This window comes from Poecilia formosa, unplaced genomic scaffold, assembly GCF_000485575.1.
Source record: "Poecilia formosa unplaced genomic scaffold, Poecilia_formosa-5.1.2 Scaffold417, whole genome shotgun sequence".
NCBI lineage: Eukaryota > Metazoa > Chordata > Actinopteri > Cyprinodontiformes > Poeciliidae > Poecilia > Poecilia formosa.
Genome location: NW_006800356.1, coordinates 93,254 through 109,114, shown reverse-complemented (window position 1 = coordinate 109,114; position 15,861 = coordinate 93,254). Strand labels below are relative to the sequence as shown.

The 15,861-nt window shown below is 37.4% G+C and overlaps 1 pseudogene; it reads left to right on the top strand.

Annotated features, from left to right (window-relative positions):
- LOC103155210 (nuclear receptor ROR-alpha-like) overlaps positions 1–10,347 on the top strand; it is a 21,056-nt pseudogene extending 10,709 nt beyond the window's left edge.
- The last annotated feature ends 5,514 nt before the right edge of the window (positions 10,348–15,861 follow it).

The following is a 15,861-nucleotide window of genomic DNA, read 5'->3' as shown; positions in this document are numbered from 1 at the left end:
CACCTAAACACCAACCGACCCACCAAACACCAACCGACCCACCTAAACACCAACCGACCCACCAAACACCAACCGACCCACCTAAACACCAACCGACCCACCAAACTCACCCTCACCTGCCTAAACACACAGCAAGGGGGAAGTAAATAACCACACCAGGAATCGCCCATCTTTCTTGGTCTGTAGATCCGTGGGCAGCTGGTCCACCAGGAGGCGCATAAGGGCCTTAAAGCTTTCAGTTCTGCCACTACATGAGTTAAACAGATGTTTTCTCGTCCCGCTCTCTGGCAGCCGTGAAGTTCGGCCGCATGTCGAAGAAGCAGCGGGACAGTTTGTACGCCGAGGTCCAGAAGCACCGGCTCCAGCAGCAGCAGCAGCAGCAGCAGCAGGCGCCCAGCCGGTCTTCCCCCAGCGTCGGCAGCCCCAGCCCGGACGAGGCTGAGTCGCCGTCTCCCCCGTACACGCTGTGCTCCGCGGGCCTCACGGACCCAGCAGACGACCCGGCCTGCTACATGGACCGGACCTCACCAGACGGAGGATCTCTGACCTCCAAGGTCTGCAGCCGTAACTCCTACATCTGATCTGAATAGCAACCATTTCTGCATCAGTTATGTTGCTGTAAACAGGCGGAGTCGGGAGCAGGAGACGCAGGATGTGGAGGTTTCTACCTGGACATCCAGCCGTCTCCGGACCAGTCCGGACTCGACATCAACGGAATCAAACCGGAGCCGCTGCACGACTACAGACACGGCGACGGCAATGGCTTCTTCCCTTACTGCTCCTTCAGCAACGGAGATGCTTCTCCAACCCTGACCTTGGCCGAACACGGTGAGTCCACCGAACACGGTGAGTCCACCGAACACGGTGAGTCCACCGTACACGGTGAGTCCACCATGCATCGCCTCAGAGAAACTAAACGGTTGTTACGTCCTGAGAATCTTTGACCAGAACCAAAGAGGATCAGGATAAAACGAGACGCTGCACAGAAGCAGCAGGCATGAGCTTTCTGTTTAGGTTGGCTGGGTTCTGCAGGAGTTTCAGGTTGGAGCCACTGATCCAAACTGGAGCAGAACCAGAACATCCAGAACATGAGTCCATTCTGGGAGAACACCTGGAGACGGTTGTTAGGGAAACTGTTGGGTCTCCCTCATGGAACCGTTACAGAACCTGCACAAGCTTGGTTAAACAAAAGAAGATGGATGTAAAACGTTTTTCTGCAGCTGTAGGGAATCAAACATGGAGTGAATCTGCTTCAGCAGCAGCAGATGAAGAAGAAGAATGAGGAAGGATTGAGAAACCACAGAGGAAGAAAGCAGTTGGAGATGCTGACTCAAAATGGCTGCAGGTCGGAGGCTCATTAAAACCTCAGTGTGGTAATTAGTTATCGACTCGTTTGGGGAAATCAGCTTTATTTTATTTTCCCTGGAGATTTTCTGAACGATAAACTCCAAAACTCACCAAACAGGAAGTGCATCATCATCTGACTGAAGCTTGGACTCTTTCTCTGTTTTATTCTATTAACTAAAAACAACAAATGACTGCTGGTTCAGCTTTATTATCATCTAATTAACTACAAACATAAGTTTTCTCTCTAATTTCCATTCATGAATATTTATTTGGTAAAAAGGCTAAAATAATGCTGACAGGACAAACGGAGGTTTATTATAAATGATGTCATATTTCTATTTTTCAGGCAGATTTTCAATATTTTTTCTTTGGACTTTTGTTGCATTTTTACTCAGTTTCTAATTTATTTCTGAATATCAGCTCATCAGATCGAGATAAATGATTTTAGAAATTTGGGATTTTTCCACCAAACTTACTACACCAACAAAACAACTGGAAGATGATAAATGTGTTGTTTAGACCTGAAACGATTAATCAGATTAATATTGATTAATCGATATTTGAAATAATCGTCAACTAATTTAGTAATTGATTAGTCATTAACTGGAGTATACAGACTCTAAAACATGCCAATAAAAGTGAACTCTGGTGCGGTTTGAATGCAAATGTGAACACCAAGCAGACTGGAAACAATTCCAAAAGCAGGAAGTGGACTAGAGCAGGGAATTCTGGGTAAATACAACCAAAACAAACGTGCTAGCTTAGCGCTAGTGGGAAAAATAGCCGAAGAGAAATCCTGCAGCCGTTAAAATCTGACGCCTCCATCTTGTTTCCATCTGGTGAAGAAGGAAGTTGTGCTCAGTGTCTTCAGAGGTTTTTGTGTCGTTTCCTTCAGTGGTTCATTGTGCAGCGCCCCCACAGGCCAGTAGGGGAACAGGTTGGTTCGACTCAGAGCAGAGAGAAAGAACCGCAGCAGCTGGAGATGGAACAACACTTTGCAGTTTTGGTTCCTAATGAAACTGAGTTCATCCGGACTGATCTGACTGAATGACCCGACTTCTGCCGCTCATGTTGTAATGCCTAAAAGAAAAAAGAAATTGTTGGTTGCATGATGGATGGACTCTAGGCAACTGGTTATATTACACAAAAAAGTTTTGGTACAAAAGCATATTTTGAAAACAAATTATAGGTCTGTGAAAATCTCTTCATATCAAAACATCCTGAAGATCTGCACTGTAAATAAAACCAAAATCTCACCAAGTATTTTGTCTACTTTCTAGTGCAGATATCTTAGTACACTAACAAAACTAACTTACAAATCATTTTCAGCAAGGTATAGAAGATTGTTTTAAGTTGATAATTCCTTCACATTGATGAAAAATACTAATTCCACTGGCAAATTATTTCACTTGTAAAATGGGAAAATTGTCTTAAGTGAAATAATCTGTTATAAGTTAATTTCATCTTATTTGAAGGGTACTAATATATTTTGCACCAGAAACTAGACAAAAATACATTTTTTAAAAAGATTTTGTACTTCTGCAGTGTGATTTCCTAAAATGTCTTTGCTGAGTTGTTTTTGATGTGCGGAGCCTTTAATTTTGTCTGAAAACAGTCCTGACTGAAAACGAGTGAAAAAGAGCTCAGAGAAACTGAATCTGTCGACTTTTAGCTCTGAATAATTCTGAACTTTGTTTTTGTTTTGCTTCAGATCACTTGGCCCAAATCATCTGCAAGTCTCACCTGGAGACGTGTCAGTACCTGAGGGAGGAGCTGCAGGAAATGAGCTGGCAGAGTTTCCTGCAGGAAGAGGTGGAGAAGTATCAGAACAAGGTCTGTTCGCTCCATCCAAACCCAACGAAATGTAGCTTCTTGATAATGGTCTGACTTCTATAGTATGGAGCTCTGCTAGTGCCAAAAATATCTTTTGATGGTTTTAATTTTTTACAGTAAAAATGTTTTTTTACACTTGATTGGAGTCAAGTGTAATATTTTATAGTGTTTTATTATAATTGGATCAAAAGCAAGCAATTTTAGACATGCAGAAATAAATGTATTAAAGGTTAGTAAGTAAAAACACAGGACACATCTGGTTTTTGTAGATGATGAAGAGGTTTTTCTTTTTACTTCTATAAATTTGCTAATGTTTCCTGCAGCTGCATCAATCTCTGTGCAGGTAATGTGGATCTGTGGTTTCCAAAAGTTTTCAGCCTTATTTACGGTATTCCTGAAAGGTTTAAATACTGCATAATGTAAAGAAATTATCAAGGTCTTGCATTGTTTCCACTTCAACTTTCAGCCTAAATTGAAGGACAAAATTCAAATTACTTCTTGTCCTCTCCTCATTTTCTCTGAAACTAAAGCAGATTCTGTGATAATCCACTTCTGATGTAGTGTCCCAACTGTTTTGATACCAAGATTATTTAATGGTATAAAATAGGATTGGGGTCACTGGAACAAAAAAAAAAAAATCAGAATTGGATTTGTGTTGGTTATTGTGAACACATAAAACCATGTGGGTCTTGTGAGGCTAGTCTTAAATCTGTTTCCCATTTTCAGCCCCTTTTGCTTCGTCTCTTTCTGAAACATCTTCCTGTTGTTCCCCGCTCAGCCACAGGAGGCGATGTGGCAGCTTTGTGCAGTGAAGATCACAGACGCCGTCCAGTACGTGGTGGAGTTCGCCAAGCGCATCGACGGCTTCATGGATCTCTGCCAGAACGACCAGATTGTGCTGCTGAAAGCCGGTGAGCAAACCTTTAATCGATTACTGAATTAGCTCCAGATTATTTCAATAATTGATTACAATTTATCCAATTAATCGTTTCAGCCTAAGTTGAGTTTGGAAAACTTAAAAAAAAAATCAGCCTCACTTTCTACTCTCAGAAGCTCTTAAGCAATAAAGCTATAAAAGCAAATTTTGAAAGAGGAAAAATTGTTGACTTTCCTTCTAACATGTGAATCATGTTTCTTTCTCTGCATGTGAATCAGTTAGACTGAGGTTTTATAAATCTGGTCCCTCTTGTTGGGCTGAACTCTTTATTTTTTCCTGGCAGGATCTTTAGAGGTCATCTTCGTACGAATGTGTCGGGTTTTTGACTCTCAGAACAACACCGTCTACTTCGATGGGAAATTTGCAAGTCCTGACGTTTTTAAATCATTAGGTGAGTAGCTCATATTTATTTTAAAAAATGTAAAAAATATCCTTCTTTTAAATGTTTCTTAATATATCTGTGTGATTTTGCTCCATATGTTCCCTCAGTTGTAGCTCTGGGTTGAAAATTGCAGATTTAGATGTTTGTGCATTTATCGTATTGTTTATCATTTATTGTGATAAATTTCTTATCATAATAATTCAGATTTATCATTGTCACGCTGTTTAAAACCTCCCTAAACTCTCTGTATTGTTGGATTGTTAGTTTTTACAGTTTTTACAGTTTTTTTAATAAATATTAATTTGAAAATATGATTAAATGGATGTGCAGTTTAATGATACAAATCACACTTATTTTTGTGATTAAAGAAGCATATTATAAATGGGTATGGTGCAAAAATGCTAAATCTTACAAAATATTTTTGGTCTAGTTGTATCCTTTTTCTTGCTGAAAAGTTACTTGTAATGTAGTTTTGTTCAAATGAACTAAGATATTTGCACTGGAAACTAGACAGAAATACTTGGTAAGATTTTGTGTTTTTGCAGTGAATGTTTCTCAGTAAATAGTTCTCATCATCACTTTCATCGTTATCACAATACCACAAAACATTGTGTTGAAACTTTAAGTCATTAAGCCAAAGTTAAATTTGAAATCAATCTTTTTACAGTGAATGCCCTTTTGCATTTTTCCGTCAGGCTGCGATGATTTGATCTCGTCAGTGTTTGACTTTGGTCAGAGCATGTGTTCGCTGCAGCTGACCGAGGAAGAGATCGCCCTCTTCTCCGCGTTTGTTTTGCTCTCTGCAGGTACGTCCTCCCTCCGCTCACTCCAACCGTTCTGTTTTTAAGTGCTTATCTGTGTGTGTGTGTGTGTGCGCGCGCGCTCGTTGCAGACCGGTCGTGGCTGCGGGAGAAGCTGCAGGTGGAGAAGCTGCAGCGGAAAACCGAGTCGGCCCTGCAGCACATCCTGCAGAAGAACCACAGAGACGACGGAGTTCTGGAGAAGGTATGACGGAGAGCTAAACGTGCCAACATTCAGGTTTTAAATCATTGCATTTAAAGAAATCTCTTTCTGCATTTAAAAGAAATTTGAAAATCATTATTATGAAGCGATATGTCGTTAAATAAGCTGATATCTTCTGTGTTTTTTTTTTAGATATGTCTTAACAGTTTTCTGAGTTGAGGAAGATATTTTAGGTTTATGCTTCTTCCTGCTCCTTTTCATTCATAATTTTTGCCAGTTGAACTGTTCATATTTATTATTGAGTAAATGAAATAAAACATAAAATGAAAATATTTCAAAGAGAAAAATCCAGCATGCTAAATGAAACTGAGGTTATGCTGCCTCCTAGTGGAAAATATCGGAAGTGTAACCAATTCAAGTTTTATTATTAATCATTATTATTATTTATGTGTTAGTTTTTTTAGAATAAACATAGCTGCAAACTCTATGAGAATAAAATGGAATTAAAATCAAAATATTGTGACTTTATTCCCATAATATTATCACTTCAGTCTGAAGCAGAGTTGGGGAGAAACTGGTTTCATTTACTCAATTACATTTACCTGAGTCACTTTAAAAAAAAACTTTTAGGAGTATTTTATTGCACTTTACTTTTTACTCCTATTTGAGTAAGATTTCTGGATTTTCTGCCCATGAATGAAAAACAAACATGTTTTAACCAGAAATCCACCAGACTCAGACACACACCTGATCTGTGTTTTATTGAAGTTTCATCAGTTTTTTATTGATAGAAACTGATTTGGAAACATTTCTTTTGCCTGATTTTGTCTTTTTTTTTTACTTACATGAATTATTATCTTGTTGGTCTTTTAAATGCCAAAATTTCCACTTAACTTTATATTTTGGTCCTTCTGATGATGCAATATTTAAACATTAAGTGATTGATAATTTGATCAGTGGACTCTTTCTGCGTTTCCTGCTCAGCTGCGGTGCAAGGCGTCGGCGCTGCGCGCTCTCTGCGGCCTCCACTCGGAGAAGCTCGCGGCGTTCAGAACCGTCTACCCGGACGCGGTCCGAACGCTCTTCCCTCCGCTCTACAAGGAGCTGTTTGCTGCCGACCTGGACGGGACTCTGCACTGAGCGCCAGAACCGGTCCGGTCCCAGCAGGACTAATCCGCGCGCTTAGGAATCTGATTTTATGGTTGCACTACTGCACTGATCCGGGAGCAGCAGCACCCTGGAGGTTCTGGTGCTGGAAACATGTGGACTACTGCAGGACTGCTGACTGAGCAATACACGTCCGAGCTACTGATTCAATCCTGAAACTTGAGGCTTTTATACAGAAAAACCAGTTTCTTGTACAGATTGTTAAGCGGTTTTAGTTTCTTTCTCACTGCGTATCGAAGTTCAGCTGGAGGAGCTTCATTTTCTCCAGCTGAGATTTCTCTTTTTTGAGTTTCAAATCACTTTGGTGCAAATCCAGGCAAAAATAAATCCCAGAAACGACATTAAGCTCATTTGTTTACCTGACGGATATCTTATAAAACTGAACCTGGCTTCATGTTCGGCTTTGAGATTCAGTTTCCTCGACTCAAAAACTAACAGCAATATTTAGCCAAGAGAGAAAACTGGGTTAGTTTTTCAAAGTTATATTTTCTCCATTTTATTCAATAATTTCTAAATGTCACAGTTTGCCTTGAACTAAATATTTACTTCAGAGATATAGTTAGTTTGCTAACTAAAAATTTAGCTTAAACGTCACTGAGTGATTAGCTAGCGCTGAGCTAAATGCTCTCGTTAGCTACTTAAAAAGTCAAGCGACAGTTGGCTAACTATCTAGCTAGCAAGCTAAATAGAGCTAAATATTTAGTTGGCAAGCTAAGTAGCTAACTAGAGAGTTAGCTCAGAACTAGCTAAATATTTACCATCATATTTAGCTCAAAAGCACTTAAATATTTTGTTAGGAAGCTAGTTAGAGCTAGCACAATAATATGTTTACAATTATTAATCCCACAAAATATACCCCATAAAATATCTAAAATTAAATATTAGATAGATCTGAGCTAAATATTTAAACGCAGAACTAGCTGAATGTTTAAATCAGAGCTACGTACATATTTAGCTACAAAGCTAAATATTTAGTTTGAAGTTAAAATTTAACTTGCAAATAAAAACTTAGCCTAATTAAATATTTAGTTTGAAACTGTGACATTACATAGAAATATATAAATGAGTGGAAAACATGATGATTGACTGTTAGCAGCTGAAAATGTCCAAAACAGCTTTCCGTAGATCAGCAGCCATGTTGTTCAAAGACGCAGCTGCAAGAGTGCAGAACAAATTTTCCCTCCACTTTATCTAAAAATGTTTTTACATGTTCAAACTGACATTCAAAATGTTTAGCAGTTAAATAAAGATGTTTTGTGCCATAGTTGCAAATCTTTTAATGTAAAACAGCAAATTTACCTGAAAAACTAGGAATTTACTAAAGTTTTTTATGTCTTTGATAATTTGGCATTATGCATTTTCATACAAAACTCCTCTGAAAAAGTGTTGAGATATTTCCAAGTGAGGTTAAAGTTCACACAACCTTTCAGTTATGATGCAAAAGCTGCAGTGATTATAAAGCAATAAACATCAAATCCAACCCAGATTGTTTTCAGGTAAAAATGCTTAAAAGATCAAAGTTGCATCAAAATATTGTCCAGTTATAAATAATCTTCATGGTAAGGAATAAATGTGTACTTTTATAGATTTGTAATAGTTTTTCATCCATCCCAGCTGTTCCAACACAGAAAAGATCCAGTTTTATTTTGGTAATTTAATAAACTGCATTTCTGACTAAACATTTATCCAAATATTGATGTCCAAACTAATCCAGGTTCAAGGTTAAATCCTCAGAAATGCTCAGATTTTAGTCAAAATAAACTCAAGCAAATGTTTTCTTCCATTTTCCACAACTATTCAGGGGAATAAATTATGATGTGTTTTATTTCAGTAATTAGAGTTTATTTCTGTTCATTTTGATGATTCTGACAATTGATTAAACATTTTAAATATTACGTCTAACTCAGTTTTCAAGGATTTCTCTGTTAATGTAACTACAAATTATTAGCAGAAAATTATTTTTCCCTAATTGCTTGTGGACTAAAAGTAAACTTTTTTTTTTTTTTTTAGAAATCTTGAAATCAAGCAGATTTTTTAAATATTTACTGCCAGTCTGCAGATAGCAGCAGCAAAGCTGCAGCACCCCCTGCTGGAACTGAAGTGCAACATCAATTTTTCCTCCTCATTTTTTCATTTTTAGTTTAATTTGTAAATCATTCTTTCATTTAGTTTTCTGTTGAAGCAAAAACATGCAGCATCTCTCCACTCAGGTCAATAGTTTTACTAGCAATATATGAAAAATAAGCAATAAGCTGTAAGATTTTTTTTATATAATCAATAACATCACCTGACTCAATAAATTATGCATATTTCAGATTTTTTTGGATGCATAAACTATTCAAACCTAAATTAGAATCAAAACATGAAAGTCCAGATTCTTCTTCGTTGGTAGTTAAGGAATGTCTCAAACAGGATTTTAAATTCATACTACTGAATATAAAAAAGTATATTTAAATTAATTTGCACTTTCTCTAAACCTACATGCATACAACCACAGCACGAGTCACTTTGTTTCCATTATAATATTCATGTGTATGTTAGAGAGGTTCTTTAAACGTGTAAAGATCCAAAACTCCCAGAATTCCACCAAACTTTTACTTTTAGAAAATGATTTAATTTCAGTAAAACCACTGATTTGATTTTCCTTTAAGGATTAGACGCACTCTGGGTTAGAAAATTTAAGAAAGTGAGTTTTTGGTGTAAATTTATGTGTCTTTTTTTTTTCTATCTATAATCCCGACTGTTGTGCATTTTTTTAAGTAAAAGTGGCCCAAAGTCTGTTTTCATCGCTGATCATAATGGATTTACAAACTGGATGTTTTTCTTTCTATATGGCAAATGGATCTAAAATTATCTATGAATCCCTTTCTTGCAAAAAAACCCAAAATAAAATAAAATACTTTATGCATTAAACTATTTTAAAAAATCACAATATAACTTTCAAAGAGGTATTATTTAATAGGTTATATCAATATTTGTTAAATATATTTTTTAAAAGTTATATTGTTATATTTATAAACTCAAACCAAGTTTTCAACGTTTGAAACTCAAAAATTTCCACTTCTTTTTCTAGAAAATTCAAAAATGTTTCTAGAAAGCGTTTAGCTTTTCAAACTCAGAAATTTTGAGGTTTTTGGCGAAAATTAACTTTTTATTTTTCTGTCTACAATGGCCCAAATTCGCCACTATAAATAATTGCAATAAATGCAACTTGATGGAATAACAGATTCCCAAAATAAGTTTGACACATCTAACTGCTTGCTAGCATAACTAGCTAATCGGCTAACTGACAGATTTATCTGGACGAGGTGAAAACGAGTCGCTGAAACTCAAACTGAGCTTCAGAACCAGGAAGAGCAGAAAATAACGTGACTTTAAACGCAGCACGATTGTTGATATATGATGAGGATAGGAAACTGGAAGGCAACATAAAGATGGCAGACATTTGGCCTAACCAACATGAAAACAAATATTTATGCTGCCTTACAGCAAAGCTGGCAGCGGCAGTATGGTGCTGCGGGGATATTTTCTTGGCACACCTTTAGCATCAGCTGGTATTTAAATCCCTTTCTATGTGAGAAATCCAAACCTCCAGAGCTCAAATCATCTCAAACTGGATTCTTGAACATGGTTTAACTGTGATCAAACTTTACCTATTAAAGTGGCAAATAACCGCTTTTCCATTGAAAATGAAACATTTAAAATGATCTAAAAGAGGGAAAAACATCTTTTCTACACACAGACGAGGATTTGCTGCTAAAATGGACCCTTTGAACAGCAGCAGAGCTGCTAAAACGAAACATTAGCTTCTGTCCTGTACAAGACAAAACACAAACTCAGACATGTGGGTTTTATTTGCTGCTTTTTGTTTATTGTTGTGTTTAATTATAATTCAATTTCGACCCAGTTAGTTTATGAAACATGATTTAAAATGCCTTAAACAAACAGCTAACTGATGTAACTTTGCATAATCTCAGATAAAAAACAGAGCCAGGTTGTTGGGTATAATATTTGCAGTTTGATGTTCTAAAAATAAAACTAATTAATTAGATAAGGTCCCGTTTGGAGCTCTGATAAGATTATATTGATCAGTAATTGCCGGGCCGCCTGCCACATTTCCCTCCTTTTTCCGTCCGACTCTGGCCAACAGAATAAATATAAAATTGCCTCGCAAATAATTCCTGACACTTGGAATACACAACCCAACAAATGATGCATTCCAAATAGTTCATTATGATATTAATATTGCTCAAAGCGACAATATCTCCCTGACAAAATGCGCCTCCTAAATGCTGAGTGGATTTTTTCTGCTTGTTTTATTTGTTAATGGAGCCGACTGCACCCACAGGGGCGACATTTCTTAAAATGCACTTACATTTACTTTGATTGACTTTTGCTTTTAACGGCTGAGAGCTCACAGCAGAAATCATAATCAGTTTTTCTTCTTTATTGGATCTGTGAGGCTACTTAATTAAAGTTATCAAGATTTTCTCAGTAAGAAATTTTGGAGAAATGCAGCAAAGTTCTGCACTTTGGCCAAAGGTGTCCAAAAGATGTTATTCTACTTTTTCAACAATAAACTAAACATTGCAATACTTTAATTAAAATATACAGTAGTCAGATTTGTTGTTAGAAAGGCCTAAATTAAATTATTCTAGATGAAAAATGTAAAAAGAGTTTTGTGAGTTTGGCTCATTAAAAGTAATTTGCAGTTTAATCAGTCACTAACATCAGGGGTTTTGGTCTTTTTTAAAATGCTTGCTGTGATCAGCCAACTTTATTAAATTGATTAAAAGTCACTGATCCCTGCAAGAAAATGGAAAACTTAATTATTCAAAGAAATAAATTGTGACGTTTCCAATATTTTCTACTGTAGGAAGATTTTCCTTTGTGATAATTTTGTCCTGATTAAAAATATAAAGTCTCCATTTACTGGGGGTCCAGTTTGTATTATTCTGTAACTGAAGCCGGGGGGCCGCACATGTTCAGCCCTGGGCCACAAATGGCCCCCGAACCACACCTTGGACACCCTGGTCCAGACAAAGGACCGTAGGGGTAGCATTTTATCTTTCTGATCATTCGGGTTGGGTTTTACTGCCAGATGTGAATGTTTGTGTTAAAACTTTCCCGTATGCAGAATTCATTTTATTAAATGCAAATTAAAGTATCAGATTTTCCTAAAACAGAACAAAACAAATGTTTCAAGTTTACGTCGTTGTTTGATTTGATCATGCTAAACATATTTATGGTACAGACATGAGTCAGAGAGTTTTCCATTCAGGTACTTAATGGCTGCAGATTGTTCCATTTCCTCAAACTTTTCACTTTTTATTTTTACTAATTAATCTGGTCATTTTAGTTTGATAGTTTGGAAATGAAAAGTCAACCGTGTTTCAAATGTTTTTCTTAAAAATAATGAAATTTAACCATGACTGAATGTCAAACATCTGAATTTGCCACTTTTTGTTTTCTGTGAACAAACTCAGACATTTTATCTGCTCATTTTTACTAATCATAATTTATTTTATGTTGTTTATAATGACAGTTTTTGTAGTTTACTGAAACTGCAAACTCATCTTTTGTTATCAGGGTATTAATTTAACTACATCACATTGTATGTTTTATTACTATCAAAAGCAATAAAGGAACAAACAACTGATTTCTGTTTACATGGGTTTATTTGTCCTTTAGCATAAATATAAGCTTCGTTCACTGTGATCTGCACAAAAAATAAGTTTTTATTTGCCATGTTTTAGCAGGTCTGTTGTGAATCAAACTGTATTTTAAAAAAATAGTCACAGAGTTTCTGCATCAATGTTGTTCCTCCTGTCACTCCTCCCTGTAGTTCCCGTTCCGGCCAGTAGATGGCACTGCAGTTGAGCAGTGCTCACTGAAACGTGCAGCAGAGGAGGAGTTTGGGTAAAATCTGCAGATCACACGCTGCTTGGCTGGTTTTTGTTTATCAGGATTATGTTTTTTTTGTCCCCTGTTGATAAAATGACTGGAAGGAGAATCAAGATGCTTGTTTTGATTTAATATTTAAAGCTCCAGCTCGGAGTTCTGCTTCAGAAAACAGAGAAAAGCTGAGAGAAAAAACGGTTTGGTTTTCCTGAACGTAGTTTTAAACGTAAAAAAAAAGCTAAAAAAGCTAAAAAGCTTCGTTCAGGAACAAAAGCAACAAACAATAAAATAAAACAATAAATAAAACAAAACATTCTGGTAAGGTAGGTAATTTCAACAAGCAGCTTTAAGTGATGTCATGTGGTTGCTATGGAAACAGTTAGCAAACTGAAATATTCAACCCCCACCATCCGTCCATCCATCCATCCAACCATCGAATCATCCATCCATTCATTCAACCATCCATCCATCCATACACCCGTTCATCCGACCATTCATTCATTCACCAGCAACCTACAAAAAATGTCAAAAGTTATATTGTGATTTTCTTCTATAGTTTAATCCACTAAGTAGTTGATTTATTTATTTATTTTTTTGTAATATTTATAAATCATGCAGATCCATTTGTCTGATCAATAGATTGGCATCCAGTTTGCAGAATCTGTTACAGTTGATTGGAGGAAAATTAATAAATTGAGTTTATTTTCAGCACTGAAAACAGGTTTTGTTTCATTTTACTGTACGGAAGGGCAGCTGTATTTTACAACGTCCACTGAAGATGGAAAAAAGACGAGTACATTTCTGCCAGAAAATCTGAAATTTTGAAATCGATCTCAAATATTTTCAACATAAAAACACAAAGATTTTGGAGTTTAAAAAGTCTAAAATTTTCTAGAAAAAAATCGAATTTTCAGATTAATCTCAGAAATATTTCAGAAAAAAAGAAAATGTGTGATTTTGTAAAGTCAAAAATTTGCTAGAAAAAACTCAAATTTCTAGGTTAATTTTCTGGAAAAAGTGGAAATGACAGATTTTTCTAGAAAATTTGAGACCATTGAAGCTTAGAAATGTACAAATTTTTTTCATTAATTTTTTTAGATTAATCTACAAATTTCTTGAGATTAAAATAAAACAGATTTCTGTAGCAAATTTTTGACTCTACAAACTCAGGAATTTCCTTTAGTTTCTAAAAAAAATTCTGACAATAATCTCAAAACTTTAAACAATGGAAAGAAAACTTCTAGAAAAAGAAGAACATTTTTGAATTGTTTAAAATAAAAAACCTGATTAATAGAGATATTTGAGAAAACAATGTGGAAATTTCTGTTGAAAACGTTTTGAACTCAGAAACTGTCTTGTTTTTTCAAAACAAATTTCGGACGTTTTGGCAGAAATCCCCCTTACTGTTTTTCTTCCTCTCTTTAATACGCTGTTGTAGTTTTCAGCCGGTTAGATAAATTATGTAAAAGCAGATTTTGGTGGAAATGGCTCCCATGAATCCTCTTTAGCACATAACGAGCCCCTCGCTGGCAGTTCTGCATTGTTTCTGTTGCATTTTTCAAAAGGTTCTGTTGTTAGGGTTCCGGCCATATTTAAACAAAAACCTGCAGCCCAAACTGGGAGCGCTCCTGTGTGGAAAAGAGAACCAGGAAGACGATGTCTAACCCAAAAGACGAGCTCTTCAAGCTGCTGCTCCTCCCCAATGAGGAGGACGAGCCGGGCGGCGATGGCGCCGCCTCGCCGAGGAGCAACACGTGCCTGCAGGCCGCCGTACAGGAGACCGGCTTCAAACCGCCAACCAAACTCCGGCGCCCGGTCGAACTGGGCCCGGTGCTCGTCAACAACTGGGTCACAAGCAGACCGAGCTCGTCCAGGAACCTGAAAACGGCTTCTGGCCGTACAAGAGGCGAGTAAGTAAGTACCTACAGGAGCGCGGGGCCGCTGTGGGAAGGATGTGACCTAATCAAAGCCGTCTGGTTTCCAGAAGCTGCCAGGCGATGGACGACGGCGGCGACATCTACCCGACCGGCCGCATGTCCAGGAGCTTCATCCTGAGGAAATCCATCCGGCAAACCTTCAAGCTCTGATGCCTCAGGAAATAAAACTGCTTGGATCCAAACATTTCAGGCTGGTTGTGTTGAAACGTAGCAGAGAAGCTTAACCGATGTGAGGCTCGGGGGCCACTGGAGGCCCCTGGGGGGATTTTCTATGGTCGTGAATGAAGCAAATTTAAATCTTCAGTTTTATTCAATCAAACCCAAAATAGATGAAGTTTAGGATCTACAATGATTTCCACATTCCTACAAAAACTGTTTTATTTGTTTAGTTTAAATATTTCATGGTTAGTTTATTGTTGGGCATGAATATAAAATTCTAAATAAACTTTTTGGTGGTATTTTTATTTTTGACACCTGATGTAGCATAAACCTTCAGAACAAAGCGAAAGTATTCCTACCAGAGTTCAAGCTGTGATTTCTGCGTGAAAGCATGAGATGCAGAGCCGGTGCCGCTGGTCCGGTTCTGATGTGTGTTCGCTCTCTGCCAGCTCGGATCCATCTCGTTAAACAGTCACACCTCCCAGAAGCCCGCGCTCTGCCCGCTCGCCGTTTGCCCGATAATTAGAGCCGCAGGCCCAGATGAAGCGGACTTTGTTTTTTTACAGCCTGGCTGTGAATATAAAGGTTCTGCTGGTGTCCCACTGCGCTGATCTGAACGGACTTAACAGAACCTGTCAGCTCCAGACACAACAGGAAGCAATTCAGCGATCAACAGGAACTTTCCTGCATCTGCTTGTTTAGACACATTCCTGCAGGAATTTACACTTTCTTTGCCCGATTTTCCCACTGAACCAAACCTCTTACAACAGGAATTAAGATTAGTTACCATTAATACTGAGCTTTACGTCTGACAACAGAAACAAAACTGAAGTTATTATCTTTGGACCCAAAGAGGAACGATCTAGAGTCAACGCACAGTTTCAGTTACTACAGCGAGAAACTGGAGATCAGGCTGAAATCTGGGTCTACGCTGCAAAAATACAAAATATTACCAAATATTTTTAGTCTAACTTCTAGTGCCAATATCTTAAAGTCAGCTTGTTTAAAGTCAATAATTCCTTAATATTGATTAAAAAATTACTAGTTTAATAAGATATTTTCCCATATTATTGACGCTTTGCAGCTGCGTCCCTTCAGGCGCCATGACGGACGTTGGGAGGAGAGCACTGAACACAGGACTGAAATTATTGTTTTCTCGGGTTGGTTTTTCCAGTTTATTCCGGTGTTCTGACTGGATTTACGGCTAGCATAGATAAACAGAACACAGTTTCTAA